The following is an 8,830-nucleotide window of genomic DNA, read 5'->3' on the forward strand; positions in this document are numbered from 1 at the left end:
ATTAAAAAGTAGTAATTGGTAGAATACAAACAAATACTCATGGATTATAGATAATTTTTTGAAATAGTGAACACTGATATAAAATAACTGTACTACTACTAATAATAAACAATAATACTACTAGTAATACTTGTTAATGTTATTATCAGTTCAATTGTTATATCAATGTTCACTATTAAAAACAAATTATCTATAATCCATGAATAATTGTTTGTATTACTACTACTAATAATAATTTTTTAATAATTTTAACTAATCTTATAACTCAATTTTATAGCATTTTAATAATCACTACTTATTATTTATTAGTATAATTTAGTAGTTGATCATTACTACTTATTAAATTACATTTTGATAATCACTGTTTATTAATTAAGTAGTAATTAATACTGAATTATAATTGCTACTCTAATTATTAATTAATATAGCTAATAAGTAGTGATTATTAAAATGTTATAAAATTAAGGTTTTTTTAATTATTAAAAAAGTAGTTATTATTATTAGTAGTAGTAATACAAACAATTATTCATGGATTATAGATAATTAATGATTATTTTTGAATAATGAACATTGATATAACAATTACACTGATGATAATTAGTTTAGTTATTACAATACATTGATTAATATTGATAATGGTTATGAAAGGTGACAGTTGTTTTTCTGTGTTTAATGTAATGCTCTGATGATTGTATGACTGCATAAACAGGTTTATGCTGTTACCTGCTATAATGCAGAAGATACTTGAGAACTTCCTCAGCCAGCTGTATACTGTACGACACTCAGACTGATTTTGCTGTCGGACACACAATCACACATCAAAGATAATCTTTGGGGATTGAAATAATGCCGGCTAAGGTTGTTCAGCTGGTTCTACTTGCCGTTTATTGTTTTTGTTTTTGAAATGATTCATGGTGTTTTCTCCAGTAAACACCAGTCTTCTCCTTGCTGCTACAGTAGTTCTGCAGGCCCAAAACACAACTTTGCTTCAGCTGTTTGCATGTCTAACAGTTGCCATTGATGCACCCTGTTGTTCACCAATTGTGTGCATTCTTTTTAAAGTTAGTAAAAAAAACTATTGCAGAAAACGGTTTTAAGTTGTCGTATTTATCATTTTCTTTGCCATGGTACAGTCTTAATTTTTCCATTTAGAGGTCTTGAAAAGGTCTTAAAAGTCTTTAAATTTGTACTTGAAAAATGTGCAGATACCCTGTGTATGTAAGAGCAGAGTAAGCCAGCTTTGCAGAATTGTGTGCTTGTCAGAAATTCTATTGATTGTATGCTTGGGATATATAAACACACATCGATCTGATTCCTTTCATGTTTGGAATCACCAGTCGTAATGTGTTTAGTATCTATCATCATGTTCATGAAGCTAGTTTCAGACGACATTTGCTTTGTGACATGGTGTGTTATGTTGGAAGTAGCCGTTTGATGATGATGATGATGATGATGATAAATTGTGGCCATGGAGGGATGCACATGGCCAGCAACAATACTCAAATGGGTTATGGCACGCGAGATGATTGATAGGTATTAACATACCCAAAGTGTGGCAAGAAAACTTTCCCCACATCATTACACCACCTGCACTAGCCTTCATTGTTGACACAAGAACAGTTGGGTCCATGGATTCATGCTGTTGGTGCCAAATTCTAACTCTACCATCTGTATGTATCAGCAGAAATGTAGATTCATCAGAACAGGCTACATTTTCCCAATCTTCATCTGTCCAGTTTTGGGAAGTCTGTGCCCACTGCAGTCTCAACTTACTTTCTTGGCTGACAAAAGTGTAGCCTGACGTGGTCTTTGCTGTTATAGCCTATCAAGCTCATGGTTTGACATTGTGCATTTTGATCACCACAATTGTACAGAGTGGTTATCTGAGTTACTGTAGCCTTTGTCTGCTTGAACCAGTCTGGTCATTCTCCTCTGGCCTCTCTCATAAACAAGGTATTTGCAAAAATATTGCTCACTGGATGTTTCTTCTTTATTGCACTATTCTGACTAAAGTCTAGAAACTGTTTTTTGTGAAAGTCCCAGGAGATCAGCAGTTCTAGAAATGCTCAAACCAGCCCATTTGGTACCAACAATCATGATGCAGTTAAAATTACTGACATCATGTTTTGTCCCCATTCTGATGGTTGGTGTGAACATTTACCTGCAGCTGCTGACCTGTATCTGCATGATTTTATTTTATGCATTGCAGCCACACAATTGGCGCATTAGATAATTGCATGAATGATAGGTGTCCAGGAGTTCCTACTAGTGTTCAGTGAGTGTACACACTGACAAAGTTATTTTATGTCCAGCACAGTAAAATTGGAGTTAAAATTAAATAATGAATATGACCTCAAAGTGCTTTCACATTCAAGTCAAGTCAACTTTATTGTCAAATATGCTATACATGCTCGACATACAGCACAGATGAAATTTCAGTCCTCTCTGACCCACGGTGCAAACAGGCAATGCAATAAATAAAAACAGAATAACTGAAAAACAATATAAACAGTATAAACACTAGATAAGAAACAGACACAGACTAAACACTTATATATACACACACACAAATTGGAGCAAAATGGCATAAAATAAACCGTCAAGGGCACTTGAGGTATAGCAGGTAAACATGAAATAAGCAGTATAAGCAATAAACTAATAGCTGTTAAGGTGAGGTAGTGCGGAATAGTGCAAATAAGCGAGGTAAAGTGAAATGTGCAGTCCCTGAGTTCAGTGTGTGAATGAGTGTTGGGAGTATGTATGTGTGTGTATGTATGTGTTGGAACTGTGAGGGTGACATGATGTCAGATGCTGAAGGGGGGGGCAGGGGTGTGTGCAGGCAGAATCTGGGGCAGAGGGGGGAGGAGGGGCAGAACAGGGAGGGAGTTGAGCCTCCTGACCGCCTGGTGAAAGAAATTGTCCTTGAGCCTGCTGGTTTTGGCCCGGAGACTCCACAGTCTCCTCCCCGACGGCAGCAGGCTGAAGAGGCTGTGAGATGGGTGGGTGGGGTCACCTGCAATCCTGATGGCTTTGCGGGTGAGGCGGGAGTTATGAATATCCATTAGAGAAGGGAGAGAGACACCAATGATCCTCTCAGCTGCTCTCACGATGCGCTGCAGAGTCTTGCAGCAGGACACGGTACAGATGCCATACCACATGTTGATGTAGCTGGTCAGGATGTTCTCGATGGTGCCTCTGTAGAATGTGTGCATGTTGGGGGCCGGGGCTCTTGCTCTCCTCAGTTTGCGGAGGAAGTACAGACGCTGTTGGGCTTTTTTGGCCAGTGATGCGGTGTTGTTGCTCCAGGACAGGTCTTCAGAGATGTGCACACCCAGAAACTTGGTGCTGCTCACCCTCTCCACTGCAGCACCGTCGATAGTTAGTGGAGCATGCTGGGTGTGCGCTCTCCTGAAGTCCACAACAATCTCCTTTGTCTTCTCCACATTCAGGCGGAGATTGTTGTTCTTGCACCACATGGCCAAGTGGCTCACCTCACTCCTGTAGATTGTCTCATCACCATTGTTGATGAGACCCACCACAGTTGTGTCATCTGCAAACTTAATGAAGAGATTGGAGCTGGATATTGGTGTGCAGTCATGGGTCAGCAGAGTGAAGAGGAGGGGGCTTGGCACACATCCTTGGGGGGGCCCCTGTGTTCAGTGTGATGGTGCTGGAGGAGTTGCTGCCGACCTGTACAGCCTGTGGTCTCCCCGTCAGGAAGTCCAGCAGCCAGTTGCACAGGGAGGTGTTGAGTCCCAGTTGGTCCAGTTTATGAATGAGCTGCTGAGGAATGATTGTATTGAATGCTGAGCTAAAGTCTATGAACAGCATTCTGACGTACGAGTCTTTTTTTCTCCAGGTGGGTGAGGGCTGAGTGGAGGGCAGTGGAGATGGTGTCATTGGTCGAACGGTTGGATTGATATGCAAACTGGAAAGGGTCCAGGGTGGGGGGGAGGACAGACTTGATATGCAACATTACTAACCGCTCGAAGCACTTCATGAGGATAGGAGTGAGTGCGACCGGGCAGTAGTCATTGAAGCAGGAGGGAGACGGCTTCTTCAGGACCGGGATGATGGTGGTGGCTTTGAGGCACATGGGGACAACAGCCTGGCTCAACAAGATGTTGAAGATGTCTGTAAAGACATCTGTGAGCTCCTCAGCACAGTCTCTCAGGACATGACCAGGAATGTTATCAGGACCCGGGGCTTTCCATGCATTTGTTATCCTGAGAGCTCTCCTCACGCTGTCTGGGGACAGCGTCAACACCTGGTCGCCGGGAGGTGGTGGGGTCTTCTGTGCTGTGGTGCTGTTGTCTGCCTCAAAGTGAGTGAAGAAGTCGTTCAACTGATTCAGCAGAGAGGTGGAATTATCACAGGTCTGCGGCGAGGGCTTGTAGTCTGTGATGGTCTGAATCCCCCGCCACAGGTTCCTGGTGTCTCTGCTGTCATTGAAGTAGTTGGCAATGTTCCTGGAATACTGTCTCTTGGCCACCCTGATGCCTCGTGACAGGTTGGCCCTAGCTGTCCTCAGGCCCACCTCGTCCCCAGCTCTGAAGGCAGTGTTCTGAGCCCTCAGGAGCCTGTGGACTTCTCCTGTCAGCCATGGCTTCTGATTTGCCCTAATGGAGATGGTTCTGGTGACTGTAATGTCATCCATGCACTTCCTCATGTAGGCAGTGATGGTCTCCGTGTACACCTGGAGATCTGTAGTGTTGTTGTAGGTGGCCGCCTGTCTGAACGTGCTCCAGTCAGTGGTGGAAAAACAGTCCTGGAGTGCCTCTGAGGACCCCTCTGGCCACACACGTACCTGCTTTGTAGCTGGTTTGGTGACTTTAACCAGTGGCCTGTATGCTGGCATTAGCATAACAGTGGAGTGATCTGAGGCCTCAAGGTGGAGGAGGGGGAGGGCTTTGTAGGCGCCTTTATGCATGGTGTAAACATTGTCCAGAGTATTGTTTCCATGTGTGGGGAAAGTTGATTATGTCCATAGAGTTTGGGAAACACGCTCTTGGGGTTTGCATGATTTGAAATCCCCAGCCAGGATGAGGAAAGCATCTGGGTGGGCTGTCTGCTGCTCACTGGTGTGCTGATAGAGTTCTTTCAGTGCTTCACTCCTGTTGTTATTGGAGCCGGGAGGGCTGTATATTGCTACCAGCAATATGGCTGTAAATTCCCTCAGCAGGTAGAATGGCCGGCACTTAATAATTATAAACTCCACCAGTGGTGAGCAGTGTTAGCAGACCACAACAGCGTCACAGCACCAGGCATCACTGATGTAAACACAGAGTCCTCCGCTGCGAGTCTCCCCCCCCCGACTAGTGCTCTGTCTGACTGGTAGCATGTTAGCCAAGCTAGCTGAATGGCACAGTCCGGGATGCTGTCATTAAGCCATGTTTCCACAAACACAAGGACACAGCACTCACTCACAGACTTAGAAGAAGAGCGGAGTAGGCGGACATAATCCAGCTTGTTGTCCAGCGAGCGTACGTTGGCCAGAGTGATGGTAGGGATAGCCGGCCAGTGAGGGCTAGCCACTAGCCTAGCCCAGATACCTCTGCGCTTGCCCCTCTTCTGCTTCCTCATGTTCTGCCTGTGGTGCCTCCACTGTGGGCTGGATGCAGGAGTGGGGGTCGGTGGTTGAGCAGGCCTCCAGAGCAAACCTTAATTGCATACTGTAGCACTTCAGCGTCTGCTGGATTTATATCCATGAATATAGTTCTGCGGATGTCAAGCAGAAACTCACGGGAGTATGTGTGCCTTAAGACTGATGGACGCGACAAAGACGAACAGATGCACGCTGTTTTAAAACACAGAAAACATGAAAACACCATTCTGTCGGGACGGAGAGGAGATGCTGCATGTGTACGCGCCACCATGTTTTTTTTTTTTATTCAGTATTAATTTGAGGATATTTGCATCCAAATCTGGTGAACCGTGTTGGAATTACAGCACTATGTATAGTTTCATAATGGATAATCTAATATCATAAATTGAATTGTCATGCTATCCACATGGTTTGGAGGATCATAAACTTCCAGAGGTTTTGGAGATATAATACAGTGTCTTGCAAAAATATTCATCCCCCTTCGTGTTTGTCCTGTTTTGTCACATTACAAGCTGGAATTAAAATGGATTTTTGAGAGTCAGCACCATTTGATTTACACAACATGCCTATCACTTTAAAGGTGCAAATTGTTGTTTTATTGTGATACGAACAAAAATTAAAATGAAAAAACTGAAATCTGGCCTGTGCATAGGTATTCACTCCCTTTTGTATGAAACCCCTAAATAAGAGCTGGTCCAACCAGTTCACTTCATAAGTCACATAATAGTTTGATTAAGATCCACCTGTGTGCAATCAAAGTGTCACATGATCTGTCACATGCTGTCTGGATAACTCAACCTGTTCTGGAAGGACCCTGACTCTGCAACACTATTAAGCAAGCAACATGAGAACCAAGGAGCACTCCAAACATGTCAGAGACAAAGTTGTGAAGAGGTATAGCTCAGGGTTTGGTTATAAAAAATATCCCAAACTTTGAATATCCCAAGGAGCACCATTAAATCCATTATAGCAAAATGGAAAGAATATGGCATCACTGCAAACCTGACAAAAGAAGGCCGCCCACCAAAACCCACAGACCAGGCAAGGAAGGCGTTAATCAGAGATGCAACAAAAAGACCAAAGATAACACTGAAGGAGCTGCAAAGATCCACAGCGGAGATGGGAGTATTTGTCCATAGGACCACTTTAAGCTGTACACTTCATAGAATGGGGCTTTATGAAAGAGTGGCCAGAAAAAAAAGCCATTACTTAAGAAAACATGTTTAGAGTTTGCCCAACAGCATCTGGTAGACTCCCCAAACACAGATGATTCTCTGGTCAAACGAGACTAAAACTGATCTTTTAGGCCATCATGAGAAATGCCATGTGTGGTGCAAACCCAACACCCTGAGAACACCATTCCTTCAGTGAAGCATGGTGGTGGCAGCATCATGCTGTGGGGATATTTTTCATCTGCAGGGACAGGAAAGCTGGTCAGAACTGAAGGAAAGATGGATGGCACAAAATACAGGGCAATTCTGGAGGAAAACCTGTTTGCGTCGTCCAGAGGTTTGAGACTAGGACGAAGGTTCATGTTCCAGCAGGACAATGACCCTAAACATATTGCTAAAGCTACACTGGAGTGGTTTAAAGGGAAACGTTTAAATGTCTTGGAATGGCCTAATCAAAGCCCAGACCTCAATCCAATTGAGAATCTGTGGCATAACTTGAAGATTGCTGTACACCAATACAACCCATCTAACTTGAAGGAGTTGGAGCAGTTTTGCTTTGAGGAATGGGCAAAAATCCCAGTGGCTAGATGTGCTAAGCTAATAGAGACATACCCCAAGAGACTTGCAGCTGTAATTGCAGCAAAAGGTGGCTCTACAAAGTATTGAGTTTGCGGGGAGGGGATACCTATGCACACTCCAGATTTCTGTTTTTTTTTCATCTTGATTATTGTTTGTGTCACAGATAAACAACAATTTGTACCTTTAAAGTGGTAGGCATGTTGTGTAAATCAAATGCTGCTAACCCCCCCAGAAATCCATTTTAATTCCAACTTGTAATGCAACAAAACAGGACAAACACTAAGGAGGATGAATACTTTTTCAAGACACTGTACATTTCAAAAGTAAGTATTTCAATGCTTTTATATGCTTGCGGTGTGTTGTAATTAAATGTCTGACAGCAGTTCCCCATTTTCTTGCAGCATAACCTTAACTCTGACAACAGTGGTCTGTGATAGCTACTATAGCGGGTTATTTTTTTCATTCTAACTGGTTTCCATCTATAAGTTGGAACAATGGAAGAGGAATGAAATATATTGTCTTGCTTCAGAACAACCCAAAATGAAAAATAAATAAAATTGTTTGTGATCTCTGACAACAGCTATTAATTTTGCTGCATTTCACAGTATTCAATAAACTTATTTAAAGTTAGATAACTAAGAGCAATTGTCTTCTAGATTTTAATTAAACAATGTTCTTGGTTGCAGTAACAAAGTAATAGACTGCCTGGACAGTGGTATTCCTGCTGTGGTCCCTTTCCATTGGATGAGGCTGAAATTGTGCCAAGGAACTAAAGTCAGATTGCACAAATCCAAAATTTACTTGTATGGTGGATTTACCTGTGGAACTGTATCAGTATCGCTTCGTTTAACAGCTCCATGCTTGGATTACATTTTGCTTTATTTTTAGGTCATACTGGTTAAAATAACCAGCTACTTACAGTGGTGCTTGAAAGTTTGTGAACCCTTTAGAATTTTCTATGTTTCTGCATAAATATGACCTGAAACATCATCAGATTTTCACACAAGTCCTAAAAGTAGATAAAGAGAACCCAGTTAAACAAATGAGACAAAAATATTATACTTGGTAATTTATTTATTGAGGAAAATAATCCAATATTACACATTTGTGAGTGGCAAAAGTATGTGAACCTTTGCTTTCAGTATCTGGTGTGACCCCCTTGTGCAGCAATAACTGCAGCTAAACATTTCCGGTAACTGTTGATCAGTCCTGCACACCAGCTTGGAGGAATTTTAGCCCATTCCTCTGTACAGAACAGCTTCAACTCTGGGATGTTGGTGGGTTTCCTCACATGAACTGCTCGCTTCAGGTCCTTCCACAACATTTTGATTGGATTAAGGTCAGGACTTTGACTTGGCCATTCCAAAACATTAACTTTGTTCTTATTTAACCATTCTTTGGTAGAATGACTTGTGTGCTTAGGGTCGTTGACTTGCTGCATGACCCACCTTCTCTTGAAATTCAGTTCATGGAC

This window comes from Neoarius graeffei, chromosome 2 (assembly GCF_027579695.1).
Source record: "Neoarius graeffei isolate fNeoGra1 chromosome 2, fNeoGra1.pri, whole genome shotgun sequence".
Classification (NCBI taxonomy): Eukaryota; Metazoa; Chordata; class Actinopteri; order Siluriformes; family Ariidae; genus Neoarius; species Neoarius graeffei.